This window comes from Haemaphysalis longicornis, unplaced genomic scaffold (genome assembly GCF_048455015.1).
Source record: "Haemaphysalis longicornis isolate Haplotype H1 unplaced genomic scaffold, Haemaphysalis longicornis Haplotype H1 scaffold_3, whole genome shotgun sequence".
Classification (NCBI taxonomy): Eukaryota; Metazoa; Arthropoda; class Arachnida; order Ixodida; family Ixodidae; genus Haemaphysalis; species Haemaphysalis longicornis.
Genome location: NW_027526335.1, coordinates 157,422,002 through 157,439,771, shown reverse-complemented (window position 1 = coordinate 157,439,771; position 17,770 = coordinate 157,422,002). Strand labels below are relative to the sequence as shown.

The window sequence follows — 17,770 nt, the reverse complement described above, 5'->3', positions numbered from 1 at the left end:
TTCGCAATGGCTGAAGTTTTTGCCGGGTTAGGTATTACTCCCGCGGCGTTGACGACGTGGCCCAAGAACTTGAATTCCCCGTATGCGAAACGGCACTTTTCAGGCTTCAGCGTCAACCCCGACGTACGAATGGCCTCGAGTACAGACTCCAACCTTGCAAGGTGTTCGTCGAAAGTCCGGGCGAATACCACTACGTCGTCGAGGTATACGAGGCAGGTGTGCCACTTAAGGCCAGCTAGCACAGTGTCCATGACTCTTTGAAACGTCGCTGGTGCTGTGCACAGCCCAAACGGCATCACCTTGAACTCGTATAGGCCGTCTGGGGTTATAAATGCAGTCTTCTCTCGGTCTCTCTCGTCCACTTCAATTTGCCAGTAGCCGGTCTTCAGGTCCATCGATGAGAAGTACTTCGCGTGGCAGAGGTGGTCGAGGGCGTCGTCGATTCGGGGGAGGGGGTACACGTCCTTTTTCGTGATTTTGTTCAGTCGCTGGTAGTCAACGCAAGACCTTAATGTGCCGTCTTTTTTCTTTACGAGTACGACGGGCGCAGCCCAGGGGCTTTTCGAGGGCTGTATAATGTCGTCGCTGAGCATGTCGTCGACTTGAGTCCGGATGGCTTCCCGTTCGTGTGAAGAGACGCGGTAGGGTGACTGTCGGGTAGGTCGGGCTCCATCTTCGGTTATTATTCGGTGCTTCGTTAGAGGGGTCTGACGTAGTTTTGCGCTCGACGAAAAACATTCGCTATAACGACGCAGCAAAGCCAATAATTTGTTCTGTTGTTCTTGCGGTAGCGCCGGATTCACGTCGAAGGGCTGCGGGAGCTTGAAGGTTTCTACGGGTGTGCGTTCAAAGTCGGCGACTGCGATCACGTCACTTGCTTCTTGCGTTTCTTTGAGGAATGCAATTGCCACGCCTTTGTTTAAATGCTGGTACTCCTCGGTGAAATTAGTAACCAAAATGTGGGATTGGTGTTCCTTGAAGCGCGCAATGCCTCTTGCGACAGACACACCACGGTCGAGAAGCACCCTTTGATCAGTGTCTACGATAGCGTCGACGTCAGGAGCAGCATCTTCACAGTAGACTGCGACCATCAAGCTAGCGCGGGGTGGCAGGGTGACATGATCATCGGCAATCCTTACAGCAGCACGTCGTTCGGGGTTCGGTTCCGGCGTCATGGACTGATGGGGGGAAAAAGTTATTGACTTAGTCTGCAGATCGATTATAGCACCGTTGTCCATCAAAAAGTCCATTCCAAGAATTACGTCGCGGGAGCAGTTAGGCAGAACGACGAACGCCGCAGGGTACGTTGTGCCGTCTATGGTGACGCGCGATGTGCACGTTCCACTTGGCGTCACGAGGTGGCCTCCTTCTGTGTTGTATGTGCGGACCGTCCCATCTGGCCATAACTTTCTTCAGTTTAGACGCAAATGGTCCGCTCATTACCGAATAGTCAGCTCCCGTGTCTACGAGGGCGACTACGTCAAAGCCGTGGATGCAGACGTCAGATGCAGTCTTCCTCGAGTTCCGGGTTCGTCGGGGCGTCGTATCTCTGCTTGTACGTGTTGACGGTCGCGCACTTTGCATCGTCGTTGTCGTCGTCTTCTCAACGGACGTCTCGGTCAGGTCGGGTACGCGTCGCGCCGTGTAGCTGTCGTCGTGTTCGGGAGCCTCGTCAGGGTTAGGTCGGGTAGTCGGGATGAGGGCATGTCGTGAATCACTGTCTTCAGCGCGTCCTTGCGTCGTTGGAGGGTTTCCAGTTTTTCCAGTAGAGCAACTTCACCTCCAGAAGTTGCTGCTTTTAGTTTCCCCCGCGTGGGCTGGGGGACCTTCCACGTGCGAAATCAGCATTGCTACGGCGGTTAGGCGACTGGTATGGGTAGGGCGACGGCGATCGGTATGAGCGGGCTGGTCCTCGGTTGGTGTTGGACAGGTATTCGTCGATCTCGGTAGGGCGCTGGCCGGGTTGGGGGCGTGGGGCGTCGACGGAGAAATCACGCAGTCCGAGTCTCCTGTACGGGCAGCGACGATAGATGTGATCGGCCTCTCCGCAATGGTAGCACAGCGGACGATGATCTGGCGTTCGCCAAACGTCAGTCTTCCTCGGCGTCTGGGTTTGGGCTGTGTACGGCGGTACGGTCGACGGCGGCGACAGTGGGGACGGCGGCGAGAGTGGACGGCGGTATGGTAGAGCTTCTTGTAGACGGGTTGGAGCAGGGCGGGGTCGACATCGCCTGTGGTTCGCGGGATGCCTCGGATGGCATAGAAGTGCCCAAAGCGTGTTGGACCTCTTCACGGATGACGTCAGTCAGGGAAGCCACTTGAGGTTGCGGCGTCATCGGAAAAACCTTCCGAAGGTCCTCCCTGACCACTGCTCGGATGGTCTCACGCAGTGTGTCGGAGCTTGTAGCCCCGGCACTGATCGTCTCGGAAACCAGCACGTTGACCGGGCGATCGTACTGCCTCGTTCGAACTTCCACCGTCTTCTCCATCGCGGCCGCCTCAGACGCGAATTCAGCCACCATCTTCGGAGGGTTACGGACTAGACAAGCAAAAAGCTCTTGCTTCCCTCCTCGCACTAGAAACCTGAGCTTCTTTTCTTCGGTCATTTCGGGGTCCGCATGGCGAAAACGTCGCTTCATCTCCTCAACGAAGATCAAGACACCTTCGTTGCGGTGCTGCGTTCGAGTTTCAAGCAGAAGCGCAGCTCGCTCTTTTCTCACAACGGTAGTGAAGGTCTTAAGGAACTCCCTTTTGAATTGAGTCCAGTCGGTCAAAGAACTCTCATGGTTCTCGAACCAAGTTCGAGCAGCATCCTCTAAGTAAAAGAAGACATGCCGGAAAGTTTCTTCGTCGTCCCACCTGTTGAAGATTCAGACGTGCTCCAGCTTCTCCAAACATTCTTCGGGGTCTTCAGCGGGGCCTCCCCGGAACGATGGCGGTTCCCGGGGCTGCTGCAGGACGATTGGCGACGTTGTTTCTTGCACAATGGTGTTGGTTGAAGCGTTCCTTTTCTTGGGCCCTTCTGGCATTATACCGAACTCGGGTAGCAATCCTTGCAGTCGGCGGCTTTCTCTGGTTGGGCTGGCTTGGCGGCTTCCAGATGTCGTAGAGAGCATAAAGGGTGAGTACCCAGCACCTCCACCAGATGTCACGAAGCCAAGGACGACGCAGTTGTCTTGAAGGAGAAACCATTTTATTGGAGCGAACTAGTGCTCCCCTTACAACTCAAAAGAATACAGAGGCGGCGTAGCAGCGCTCAAACAAGTGACTTGCGTCGGCGAACGTCGCAGAATCGAATGCCCCGGCGTCCGCACTTCAGGCTTTTTATCTTTCGGCGCGCGTGGTTCTCGAAACGTCGATTCGCATCGAGAACATAGTAGATCCAAGAAGATTATTCTGAGCTGTTCGCGTTAGATACGAATGCTCTCCCTATCACAACATATAACACATGCGGCACAGAAAGAAAGAATGGAACACGCGCTTCCCTTGGCGCAGACATAACACAGACCGGCGCAGCCGGGCGGTAAAAGCAAAAAACAAATAAACAAACCCAATGCATGGTTCGTGGCAATATATATATATATATATATATATATATATATATATATATATATATATATATATATATATATATATATATATATATATATTTATATTTATATTTATATATATTTATATATATATATATTGTTACGAGATGGATTTATTTACATTGAGGTCGGACGGCGTAGGACGAGCGTAGATGGTAGAGCGGTCCGAGAATAATGATCCCAAGCCGGAGTGCAACCTTGTTCTCCTCTTCTTCCAATCAGTTTGGTCAGATGGTTGACCGTCGAAATGTCATAAACGCACGTCAAATATACGGCATTTAGGGTGTGCGTAACATTTTCCCCGTCGCAGACGAAGCCCCCAGGGCGAGTCAGCTTGTGGAGCGTACTTCACAACGTTTGAGCCGGGCAACATGGACTACTTGCGTTCTTTCGCTCTGTCGGCCAGTCGAAGTCAATCGCGAGACGACGTATGTGACATCGTTGAGACGTTGTAGCATAACAAACGGACCCACGTAATGAGACAGAAACTCCTCACACAAACCGCGCTTACGCAGCGGTGTCCAAAGCCACACTAAATCACCCGGTGTGTATGTTACATCACGCCGACGACTGTCGTAACGCTGCTTAGAGCGCTTCTGGGAGGCCAGGATTCGCAGGCGGGCAAGCCGACATGCTTCTTCGGCAAGGCAGAGCGTACTAGCTAAGGAAGGGTCGTCATGGTTGAAGACAGGGAAAATCGTGTCGAGACAGCTACCAGGCTACCAGGCATAAAGGACGAAAAAGGGGCTGTAGCTGGTTGTTTCGTGCTTCCCAGTATTGTACTCGTACGTGATAAATGGGAGCAGATCGTCCCAGTTCTTGTGGTCCGAGCTGACATACATAGACAACATGCTCGCTAACGTGTGGTTGGTACGTTCCGTCAGTCCATTTGTTTGGGGGTAGTACGGCGTAGCATGGCGAAATTGGATGGAACAAAGGCGAAGCAACTCTTCAACGACATTTGCCGAAAAGTGACGTCCACGGTCACTGATTCTGATTTGGGGTGGTGCATGGCGTAACAAAATGTAGCGAAGCAAAAAGACGGTGATCTCTGTAGCAGTGGCAGACGGTAGAGCAGCCGTCTCAGCATAGCGAGAGAGGTAATCCACGCATACAATGATCCAGCGATGTCCATGCGATGAGCGGTGGAAAGGCCCTAACAAGTCAATCCCAAATTGTTGAAAAGGACGACTTGGCGGGTCAACAGGGTGGAGCCGCCCTGCTGGAGCAGTTGTCGGATTTTTGTACTGCTGGCATTGGGTACAAGTGGCGACATAGCGCTCAATAATCTTGCGCATGTTCGGCCAGTAAAACCGTTGTTGAGCGCAGTGCAGAGTGCGCGCGAGTCCCATGTGGCCCGATGTGACGTCGTCATGCACAAAACTTAGAACAGCGCGACGGAGGCTTTCTGGCACAACAAGTAGGAGACGAGGTCCGACAGCCGAATAGTTCTTGTAAAGTATTTTGTTTCGCACGCAGAAACCGCTAGTAGGCTTCGATTCATCGGCTAAAGCGAAAAGCGAGTCCTAAGTTTTGTCTTTGCACTGCTCCCTTTTGAAAACAGCCGGCTCAGGGAAAGATGTCGAAATGGAGGCGAGATACTGGTCAAAGTTGTCTTCGTCAGAGGCCACTGATTCCAGTGGCAGCCGGGAGAGGCAGTCAGCGTCGGCATGCTTGCGGCCGCTTTTGAATGTTACGGTGAAATCATACTCCTGCCGAGAGAGAGCCCAGCGTGCCAGCCGCCTCAAGGATCCCGAAGGTTGACGAGCCAGCATAGTGAGTGGTGGTTTGTGACGATGGTAAAAAGGATGCCCATAGAGATAGGAGCGAAATCGCTGTGTGGCAAAAATTAATGCCAGACACTCTTGCTCCGTGACAATATAATTTCTCTCCGACTTGCTGAGAGTGCGGCTGGCGTAAGCAATAACATGCTCACCATCACTGTGGCGCTGAACAAGGACGGCCCCAACTCCAACCCCACTGGCATCGGGGTGAACTTCAGTAGCCGCCTGGGCATCAAAATGGCGGAGAATCGGTCCGGACGTCAGAAGATGTTTCAAGTGACGAAAAGCGACGGCACAGTCGGTACTCCATTTGAATGGAACGTTTTTCCGCAGAAAACATGTCAGAGGATGGGCTATGTCAGCAAAGCCAGGGATGAAACGACGAGAGAGAGAGAGAGACAAGCTCTTTATTAGAAAACAGAGTGTTTAGCCGGCGTACAAAATCGCCTTCATGCTACTCTGTTATGGGAGGGGGAAAAGGAAAGGAATAAAGGCCAAAGAGAGAGGAGGGCAGAAAAGAGATGCAAGCTGAGAGAGGGACCAACAAAATTAAGTAAAAGGGCAAGAGCGAAAGTCTCAGAGTGAAGAGATTTAAAGTTTTTGAATTAAGCCAGTGTCGCTGAGGTACGAAAACAGAAATTTTAGGGCTAGGCGTTGCTGAGAAGAAGACGGCCAGGGGTCCCAAAATGGTTTTTAAGGTCACTGGTCCTTGCGTATAACCTATGCGTGCAATGTTCTGTAGCAAAGGTGATCTAGAGTCCTTGTAGGCAGGACAGTCGAGTAAAAGATGCTCAATTGTGTCTTCCGATGCACAGTTGTTGCACCTGGAGGCGGTAGATAGTCCAATGCGGAAACGGTAGCTGTTGTTGTAAGCTGCATTAAGTCGGAGCCGATGAAATAATGTTTCTAGATGACGGGGGAGCTGGTGAGGAAGTCTTGACGACAGCTGAGGGTCAAGGGAGTAGAGAAACGTGTGGTGGTGGGTAGGATCTGACCACATTCTGTTTCTCTCTGAAAGGGCGTAACGTGTGGCCATGGTGGAAGCGTCGTGTTTGGTAAAAAATGTCCTTCGTATAATTCGGCAGGTGTGGCCTGCAGAGGCAGCGTCATAAGCTTTTTGGTTTCCCGTTATCCCACAGTGACCAGGCACCCACTGAAAAACAATAGTGTGCCCAGCGCCTACTGCAAGGTGATGTAGATAGAGAATATCTTGAACGGCAAGTTCATATGTGAAGTGCTTGCCGCTCTTAAGGAGGCACTGAAGGGCAGGTTTAGAGTCAGTGAATATGGTCCATTCGTTGGGCTCTTGACGTAGGATGTAGCGGATTGCGTCTTTGAGGGAGTGTAGTTAAGCTGATGTCGAGGCGTTGGTCTGTCTAGACGGTAGGAAAAGAGTTTACCAGTCGACGGGACGAATAGTCCAGAGGAGGAACTTTGCGGCAGCGAAGACCAATCAGTGAAAAGATAAACCCTGGTGGAATGCAACCTATGCATGTAGTCCAACGCCAGTTGGAGCAGTTCAGCCTGAGGCGTTATCTTCTTAGATGTCATCCCTGGGATGCCTAAACCTATACGAGTAGACGCTAATGTCCAGGGCGGAATCTGAGATGGCATTGCTCGCGGTGGTTGCGTCGTTTTGGGAAGGCGGAAAGCTCTAATAGCATCTCCGAACCCAGAACTCTGGGTCGCAGTGATCCTGCTCAGACAGTGGGGCGTTGGTTGAAGTAGATGCCGGTAGTGGACACGGAGCGACTCCTGTAACATGAGGGCGTCCAGAGGCAAGCAACGAGCTTCAGCGATGGTCCTGGCACCCGAAGAACCTCTGGGTAGTCCAAGACAAATGCGCAGGCTGTTCCGTCAAGCCGCTTCTAGCTTCATTTTGTTAGTAGGCGCTGCATGGTGTAGTAAGGGAAGGCTGTAGCGTATGAGGCCATCGACGTAAGCTTTGTAAAGCTGTAGCATCGACCCGCAGTTGCTGCCCCAGCGGGAACCGGCAAGGTATCTCAGGACCTGAGACGTCGCAGAGATGCGGGCACACAGTCGTTTTATCTCAGGCGACCAGGAGAGATCACGGTCGATGATTACGCCAAGATACTTGTGGGTCCGGGCGTACGGGAGGGCTCGTCCACTCAGCAGAATTGGCTACTGATCCACGCGCTTCCTTGTAAACGCCATTGCAACGCTTTTCTCATGCGATAGGTGAAGTCCACGAGCAGCAAGGTAGGTTGAAATGGAGAAGAGGGCCTTCTGGAGACGTTACTGAGTGGTGCGTCGGGAGCGTGCTGCGTGCCAAATACAAGTGTCGTCTGCGTAGATCGTGATGTTAACTCTCCGCGGTAGGCACCGTTTCAACTCTATGAGAGTCAAATTAAATAGCAGTGGACTTAAAACGGCTCCTTGTGGAACACCTTTTTCGACGGGGAAACGTGATGTGTCACCATCCGAAGTGCGCATGAAAAGCTGACGTCCAGCAAGGTAATCCTCGATCCAGGCGTAGAGTCTTCCTCCAAAGCCATGCACTGCAAGAGCAGTTAGAATGGCTGTGTGTGTGACAGAGTTGTAGGCAGCTTTTATGTCTAAGAAAATTGCGATTGGTATGCGGCTAGAATCCAATTGCCCCTCGACTGACGAGATAAGGGCAATTATATTGTCAATAGACGATCTGTGCCTACGGAATCCATTCATCTCTTGCGGGTAAAGGCGTCGGCTTTCGAGAAACCAGGACATTCTTTTATGTACCATCTTCTCCATCAGTTTCCCAATAGAGTTCAACAGAGCTATAGGCCGAAAAGAGGAATAACACGTGGGCGGCCGGCTAGGCTTTAGAACAGGAGTAATTTGGGCGAGCTTCCAATCAGAGGGCAGCGTACCGCTCACCCAAGAGGAATTGTAGAACTCTAGGAGACGGAGCAGGGCATTGTGAGGCAAGTGCGTGAAGGTTGCGTAACTAACGCCATCCGGACCTGGACACGAATTGGTTTTTACATCGGAGATTGCTGCTGTCAGTTCTTGTAATGTAAAAGGCAGGTCCAGTGCTGGAACGGCTGATTCTGGAGGCCTAACAGGTGGAAGTGTATTCAGCGTTGATGAGGAGAGGATCTTGCAATATTCCTCTGCGACCAATTTCAAAGAGGAGTGCTCGTGCAGTGAGTTCCCAAAAGGGCGCAGCTGCTTAGGTTGCGTGAGTAACCCTTTGACAACACACCAGATGCGCGTCAACGGTGTGTGAGTATTTAATGTTGCACAAAAGTTCCTGCACCGTTGTCGCTGAAGCTTGTATAGGTGACGCATTACATGTCTCTGAGCCCTTATAGAAGCTCGTAAATCTTCTAGTGATTTTGTACGGAGGGCTTTTCGCTCCGCACGGCGACGAATGGCACATAATCTTTGGTACTCAGCGTCATTATTGGGTTGATTCCAGCGTTTTGTTCTTAAGCTTGTGGAATTCCGAAAACAGTGAATTATCGCTGGGATACTTTCGTCATCTCGAGTCGCTGCCGTAATGCAGGTTCGTATGGCTTCCACGAAAGCTCTCCAGTCTGTGCACGCGACCTGTTCTTTGTAAGTCTGAGAGTGCGAGTCACGAGTTGATATCAAAATCGGGTAGTGGTCACTTCCTCTTGTCTCTAAGTCTGTGCACCACGTGAATTTTGCGGAAAAGCCAGAAGTGACGAATGATAGATCGATACCGCTGGTTGTTTTGACGGATTTGAGGAAGGTAATGCTGCCATCGTTTAGGGGTTCAATGCCTTGTCTAATTAGGAGGTCCGCGAGTTTTGCACCACGTAGCCTTGTCTGGGAACTGCCCCAAATTTCATTATGAGCGTTAAAGTCCCCACAGATAATGTGCGGCTTGTCAGTCGACGTGATGAGGTTGTCCAGCCTGGTCTCATCAAACTTGGCGTTGGGTTGTAAGTACGCTGCGATAAATGTGAAAGTCTGAGAACCAACAATTATAGTTGTGCAGACGTACTCATTTGTTTCGTGCGTTGAGACTGGAATTTCAACTGCCGGAACGTCAGTACGGAACCCGATAAGAAGCCGGCTTGTACCGCTTACTCGTTGTGAGTGGATGAAATAGTAACCACTCAAGCGGAAATTCTGATCTACTCGTGACTCTAAAATGACAACGAATGGGAATCGGTAAGTGTGAAGAAGCTGACGTAGATCACCGAGCTTCGACCGCAGACCACGAGCGTTCCACTGGAAAATGGTGCATCGTTTTAGGTGACTGTTCAATGACACTGTTGGCGATGGTGATGCCGTCATTGTTTCCCGATGGTGAATGGCAGACCAGGTAGGGAGCAAGATGCTGCTAGCAGAGGTTCCAAAGCCATGATAGCAGCAACTTCAGGCAAACCGCTTGCGGATGGTATGGCGGACATAACAGCTTTGAGTTCTGCAAATAACAGGGGAATTATCACTTTACTCAAGTCGACGTGCGTTGTAGGAGCGTGGGTCTCCGCTGGTGGTTCGGTTGCATGCTGAGTAGTAATGGGTAGCACAGGAGTGACGAAAGCTCGTGTCAGTTGTTGTTTCTCTTCAGGCTGGGGCTTTTTGGGGCTTTCTCGAACAGTACGTGCATAGGACTTTTTCGTTGTTGCGTTTGTGTGTGTTGAAAGCGAACCCTGAGTGGAGCTGGGTGTTGCACAAACCAATTCTGGATTTGGGGGCGGCTCGCGTTGTTTGGGAGCCCTTCCTTGAAGTTGCTCAACTGCGCGTGCAAGAGTGGCGGCCTTTTTCTTCGGGCAGGCACCGAAGGTTGCAGGATGTGGTCCATCACAGTTCGCACATCGAGGGTGCGCGCGCGAAGTGCAGTCTTTGTACGAGTGCGGGCCTGCGCATATTTTGCATCGGACGGGCCCATTGCAGTGCTTCGCAATATGACCGTGCCTTTGACATTTGAAGCACTGGGTTTCTGTTCCCAAGTATTCCTTAACGGGATAACTGCAGAAGCCAAGGAAAATGCGCTTTGGTAATGCAGAGCCGTTTGGGAACTCCAGAAGCACTGTTTTTCGGCGACGCTCTGCCACTACACCATTTTCGCCCCGATCATCAGAGACTTGCCTTTTGGCAGATGTAACACCTTGATCTCTCAGGTAGGAAAGGAGTTCTTCGTCCGTGTACTCAAGAGGGACGTCATCAATCTTTCCAGACGTCGCTGAATAGGAACGTGGTAGACGTGCTTGGACCGTCATGCCAACCAGCTCCGTCACGGCACGAAGACGGTTGGCAGCGTTGAGAGTCGATACGCTGACGACAAGGCCACCGTCCTTGTTAAAGCGATGCGTAAGAACTTTTTCCTGGGCAGTCGAGACGACTGCCGATGCAAGCAAATTGGGATTGAGCATCCAGAAGGAACAACCTGGCTGCGTTGGTTGAATCACAACTGGGATGCTGGTGGGCCTAGACTTCTTATATCTGACTACAGTAAACGCAGCCTGACTTTCCTCTTCAGCTGCATGTCCATCTCCGGTTGTGTGGCGTTGTGACTCCTCGATGGCGCGCTTTTTCATGGCTGGCGGATCGTGTTCATTGAATAAAACGTTGCCCTCCGGTGACAGGGACGCTGTACGATGCTGTCCTTCCGTTGTAGCCATGGTAGTAGCCTCCATCATTACGGCATGAGGCACCAGTGATGGCGGCCCCCCGCTTAACAGCAGGGACCGCTTATTGGGACCATGAATGGCTCTCTTGGCTAAGTTTTTCCGGTTCGCCGTCGTCCTTAGTCGTTTATAACGCCATACTGCACAGCAGACTGAGGCGGGAAGCTTTGCAATGGCACAAAGAAATGAAAACTCACAGAGCGGCGAAAGCAGTGGACCGGCTAGCCCCACGACGAAAATGGGAGCAAAGTCCCAAGAAGCTGCGAAGTTCCTTCGCAGAGGTGGGTTCTTTAAAGCAGCTAACGGCTCGTATCTTGTGTGGATCCGGTCGGACGCCATGTTTGCCGACAACGAGGCCTAAGACAAGAGTTTGTCGCTCTCCGAATCGACATTTTTTTTTAGTTCAAGATGAGACCAGCTTTTCTAAACAGTCCAAAACAGTGGCCAAGTGCGTGTTGTGTTCAGGAAATGTGCGAAAAAAATGACGATATCGTCGAGGTAGCACATGCACACTTCCCACTAAAGGCCCCGAAGTACGGTATCCATGAAACGCTCAAACGTAGCAGGGGCGTTACAGAGTCCAAAGGGCATAAAATTAAATTCAAATAGTCCATCGGGTATGATAAACGATGTTTTTTCTTTATGGTCAGGGTTCACGGTAATTTGCCAGTAGCCTGATCGCAAGTCAACTAAAGAGAAGTACAAAGCCGAATGAAGACAATCTATTGCATCATCTATACGGGGAAGTGGGTAGACGTCTTTTTTAGTAATTTTCTTGAGGCGCCGATAGTCAACACAGAAGCGCAATCACCCGTCTTTGTTTCTGACCAATATCACCGGAGCTGCACAGGGAGTTGAAGACTCTTGAATCACGCCATTCTGCAACATGTCTCGTACTTGTTCATTGATAATCTTGCGCTCGGATGGTGAAACGTGGTACGGCTTTTGGCATATGGGCCGGGCTTCCCCAGTATGTTTTGAATGGTGGGTCCGTGTGGGCGGTATTGACGAGCATCGATGTGTTCGCCCGAAGGCAAATACGCGTGAGTATTGTGCAAGCACGGCAACCAACGCATGGCGTTTTTCTGGTTCAAGGGATTCGTCGATCATACTTTGTAATTTGCCAGGGTCCACCGGCAAGGATCAGTAGACGCATTTATGGCTTCGGACAAAACACCTACTGAAGGAGAAACATATTCGTGGGTTCGGGCGAAGAGTTGATAGTCCACACAGAGGTTTGTCCCCTGTTTACCGTAACAACCGATCGAGGCACCAATACATTTTTCTTTGCACAGTTTAGGGGAATCGGCTCAAGCAAAGCTTCAAATTTATCCAGATCAATTACCGTGCAAAGGACTGACGCGAATGCAGCTGACCACGCCGGCATGATGGTGTCGCTCAACACGCAGAGTGCGCGGGTGGTATCGGGACAAGAATCATCTACAAGGGCAGATGGGGCGGTCCCGTCCACATATATCTATCCATTACGACAGTCAACTGTGGCACCACACTGCTTCAAGAAATCTAGACCCAAAATTACATCGTGAGTTGACCGCGGCACTACTGCAAACTCCGCCCTGAATGTGTGGCCGCCAAATGAAACAGTCACTGAGCAGATTCCAAGTGGCCATAGGGACTCACCACCAACACCTTGAATTGTTACCATTTTGTCCCAGTGAAACATTACTTTGCGGCCAAGACGGGATTTAAACGCAGAACTCATCATCGACACTGTTGCGCCCGTATCGATCAAAGCCATCGTTCGGGTGCCATCGACTAATACTTCCACTGTGTTTTTTAGCATTGATACAGGCGAAGGTAGTTCCCAGTTAGGCTGTCCGGTAAGAGGCATTTCACGTGACAGTTGTGCCGCGGCCTCACCTCCAATGGCCGCTGTGGCTAGTTTTCCGGCGGCGGTGAACGACGCCGGAGTGATGGTGAATGCCGCTAACGTGAAGCGGGTGGGGTTAAGATGCGGTCAGAAGCCGGTGAATTGCGGCGCGGTGGTGCCTCGGAGAACAAAGCTGTTGGCAGGTGAGTGTCGTGGCGGGAATTTCGAGCGTTCGGGCGGTTCCACGAGGGCGTTTGCTGGTACCGTGGCGCTTGGCGGTGACGGCGGCAGTAGCGAGAAATGTGGCCCTCAAAACCACAGTTGTAGCAGACGGGAAGCTCACGCTCACGGGGAGGGAAGGATCTCTCGTAGACGCCATCAAAACGGCGATCATAAACCGGGCGCTGAGTATGCTGGTCGTAAGTTGGACGTCGAAGGCGCCGAGAGAGCTGCTGGACATTGTGACTGTAGCGTGGTGAATCCCAATTGTCGAGGCGCTGCGGGCTTTTATTGCGAGGCGTATAGCTCGGATCACGGAACTGAGCACTCGAAGGCGAGATGCTATTGGCCTGTACATCTTGCAGCACGTAACTTTCGTGAACTTTCGGGTGGCTCTGCGCTTTGCGAATCGACCAAGAAGCCGAGATCGCTCACTGGACGGGCGTTGAAGTGGTATCGTGATTTTTCGGTCGACCGGGTTACGTTTGCCTAGACGGCCGCACAGGCGATAGGGATATTTGTCGCGCCAAGGGTACCCTGCGCTAACTTTACTTGTGTCAATTGACATTGCCAATGACTAAAGAGCTCCCCTGTGAAAAATAAACCTACTTTAACAGATTGAAATATGTCGAAAAAGTGGAGCTGAGATTGTCTGAAATGTGAATGGTCTCAGAACGGCAGCGCCTTCAACGCATATTTCTACGGGTCCCGCAAAGAAATTGATGAGTAAACACCAGCAGCGGGAGCCTGCATTCCCTCTTCCCTCTACCGGAAGGATAAGCAACCCGCTTCTGCATGATCACTGCGCCATTCACGGTGGAATCTTGGAACCGGTTTCTGAAAGGCCGCCGGTGGGTCTAGGAACCCGTTCACAACAATGCGCACATGGTTCACACATGCTTCAGGAAAGGGGCACACAAACTCGATCTGCAAGGGCTCCGCTGTAACACTGGAGTGAATCACGAAATTTTCATAGGCTCAAAGCACGAGAGACGTGAAGTTAAGCGAACTAGCTCAGGCCATAAATTGTGTTTATCCAATCAGGGTGCTTATATTGAAAATTTGTTGGAACGCTGGCGAGAGAAAAAATATGTGCAATGACCGAACGCGAAATAAAGACCCCCGGAAGAATGATCAGGGTGGCCTTGCCTCATAATCAAATAATGTCGACGTTATTTTTTTCTGTAAAGCTCCACATGTTTTCCGTAACCCTCTCCAAGCATTCTCTTCTCTTATTTCGGCTATTTGTCTTTTCTTTAAGTGGTTTGTACTACTACTGCTACTATTTTATTTGCAGGTAATACAGGAGAATTCATCTCCTTAATTGTTGAGAGACAGAGAGAAAAATCATGTTGTTTTGCCCTTATATAAATGCTTCTGCGTTGCTGGGGGAAGAGGCTGCTGTTACCAGTCGTCCCCAAGAACTGCTTCAATGTGTTGGAGAGAACTGGTGGACATCGTGACTGTAGCCTGGTGAATCCCAATTGTCCAGGCGCTGCGGGCTTTCAGTGCGAGGCGTATAGCTCGGATCCCGGAACTGAGCACTCGAAGGCGAGATGCTACTGGCCTGTAAATCTTGCAGCACGTAACTTTTGTGAACGTGCCAGCCGTCAGTGCAGCGCCGAGGCTCTTGGTGTCGCAGCAATTCCTCGCGGACGATGTGCCGGATAGTTTCAGCGAAATCCGGTGGTGGGGTCACATCAACGCTTGCCACGGTAGTTACATTAGCCAAGCGACCAAACTTTGGTGTAATACGACGCTTCTTCACCGCCTCGAAGGTGTGACAGTGCTGGACAATGTCTGACGCCGATTCCAACTTTTCACGCCCTATTAAAAAGTTGTAGACATCTTCAGCGATCCCCTTTATAAGTGACCCACTTTATCATCCTCAGACATTTGCGGGTCGAGGAGTCTGCAGAGTTTTAGCACCTCTCTTCAATGTAGGTGGTGCATGTCTCACCTGGGACTTGGGCGCGATGGAGCAACGTCTGTTCAGCCTGCTTCTTCTTTCCGACGGAGTCGCCAAAGCGGGATGAAATTGCTTCGACGAAACGGTCACAGGTTGTGAGCTTGCTTTCGTTGTTCTCAAACCACGTCAGGGCAGTCTCATCTAGCGAGAACGCGACGTTCGAGAGTTGTGCAGCGGTATCCCAGCGGTTGTACCGGCTCACTCGCCGATAGTGCGTCAGCCATGTCTCAACGTCTTCATCACCATTCCCAGTGAACATTCGTGGCTCTCGCGGGGGATGCCAGCCAGGCGTGGGGGCCGGCACAGTGTTACCACCTTGAGGCATCGTAAGAGACAGCGGTGGCAGACCCGCGACACGGCGGCTGCGGCGGAAATCCTGGAGGTCCGACGTGGCGTACCCAGCACCTCTACCAAACTGTTACGAGATGGATTTATTTACAGTGAGGTCGGACGGCGTAGGACGAGCGTAGATGGTAGAGCGGTCCGTGAATGATGGTGCCAAGCTGGAGTGCAACCTTGTTCTCCTCTTCCAATCAGCTTGCTCAGATGGTTGACCGTTGAAATGTCATAAACGCATCGTCGAATATACGGCATTTATGGTGTGCGTAACAATAAATATATATATATATATATATATATATATATATATATATATATATATATATATATATATATATATATATAAATCTAGAGAAAGATAAACTCACAAAGCGCGCAGAAATAGTATAAGTAAAGAGTCGGATACACAGCAAGAACAATAACAAACAATGTTTACTTACGTAGCGGCAATGGGACTTGCCTTCATCAGAGTAAAGTTACATGATTATGTAACTTTACTCTGATGAAGGCAAGTCCCATTGCCGCTACGTAAGTAAACATTGTTTGTTATTGTTCTTGCTGTGTATCCGACTCTTTACTTATACTATATATATATATATATATATATATATATATTTGTTTTTTCTCTACTTTCTTATTTTCCCAATTCTTTATCTTGAGCTACTACATCCTCCCCTTTGCTTTCCGAGGTCTTCTTGACTGCCAATTCTTATTTCTGACTTATTTTCAACGAGCCCCTCATTTCCTATTCTGATTCGCTACATGCATAGCGAGGGCCTCTGTTCTGGCAGTCTTTGTGCCATAGGGAGCTTAAAAGGGTTCAACGCTGGTCGACCACTCTCGACATGTCGTAGACGCTCGAGTCACGACCCGGGGGTTAAAAAGAAGGTCCCCTTTACCCCGAGTAGTCCGAGTGCGCTGGCTACCACCCCCAAGCGCAGGAAACAAAAACACCTGAAAATAAACACCCCAGAAAGTGGAGGCTAAAGTAGCCTCGCCGGTAGCGTAGTGGTTATTGCACCAGACTGGTATTCTGGAGGTCGTGGGTTCGGATCCCACCTGGCGGGCATTTTTTCTCCACTTTCTTATTTTCCAAATTGGCTCAGTGGCTAAGGCGTTGCGCTGCTGAGCACGAGGTCCCGGGTTCGATTCCCGGCCGCGGCGGCCGCTTTTCTGATGGAGGCGAAAAGCAAAAACGCCCGTGTGTACGAGATTTCGGCGCACGTTAAAGATCCCCAGGTGGTCAAAATTAATCCGGAGCCCTCCACTACGGCGCGCCTCATCGCCTGCGTTGCGTCGGTGCGTTAAACCCTACAATCAATCAATCAATCAATCAATTTTCCAAATTCTTTGTCTTGAGCTACTACATCCTCCCCTTTGCTTTCCGATGTCTTCTTGACTGGCAATTCCTATTTCTGTCTTATTTTCAACGAGCCCCTCATTGCCTATTCCGATTCGCTACATGCATAGCGAGGGCCTCTGTTCTGGCAGTCTTGGTGCCATTGGGAGCTTAAGAGGGTTCAACGCTGGTCGACCACTCTCGACATGTCGTAGACGCTCGAGTCACGACCCGGGGGTTAAAAAGAAGGTCCCCTTCACCCCGAGTAGTCCGAGTGGCGCTGGCTACCACCCCCAAGCGCAGGAAACAAAAACACCTGAACATAAATACCCCAGAAAGTGGAGGCTAAAGTAGCCCCGCCGGTAGCGTAGTGGTTATCGCACCAGACCGGTATCTGGAGGTCGTGGGTTTGGATCCCACGTGGCGGGCATTTTTTTCTCCACTTTCTTATTTTCCAAATTCTTTATCTTGAGCTACTACATCCTCCCCTTTGCTTTTCGAGGTCTTCTTGACTGCCAATTCTTATTTCTGTCTTATATATACATATATATATATATATATATATATATATATATATATATGTATATATATATACATATTGGTAACAATATTATTAAAGACAGAAAACCGTAGTACAGGAGAAGCTACCGTTTTCATATCCGCACCATAAACAAACAATCACACAACACAGATATAAACCTGTTACGGGGAGCCATGGATTAGCGGGGAAGGAAGCAGAAGAGCGGTAAAGTAAAGGAATAGAGTACAGTGCAGTTGTTTGGTTACACAGGCACTGGTTCGGCCGTGAGGCACCTCTGCTGCCCGGTGCATATTCGTGGCGTGCAGGCATTGCACGGCCAGGTCAATCCTTGTGGCCCCTTCAGGGCATTTCAAGCTCCCGTGGGCCTCGCGAACACAGCTCTCTTCTCACGTGGCGGCGGCCTAGCGATGTTCGACGAGGCGATGGTCTTGCAGAGTGAACGGCGTAAGTTATTCGCGGGGAATGACGACTCTGACGCTCCTAGGGTACGAGCACCTGACCAGCTTTTGTCGGGGTCACACTCTACACCACTCTTTGTTCTCCATTAAGTCA

General features: G+C 50.6%; 1 protein-coding gene and 1 pseudogene across 1 annotated transcript in view; both read right to left on the bottom strand.

The window, feature by feature from the left end:
* The window catches only part of LOC144175501 (putative 4-coumarate--CoA ligase 1), a gene marked incomplete in the record, with an annotated part of 354,765 nt that overhangs the window by 217,471 nt on the left and 119,524 nt on the right, over positions 1-17,770 (bottom strand).
* LOC144175498 (uncharacterized) lies at positions 14,460-15,324 on the bottom strand (annotated as a pseudogene).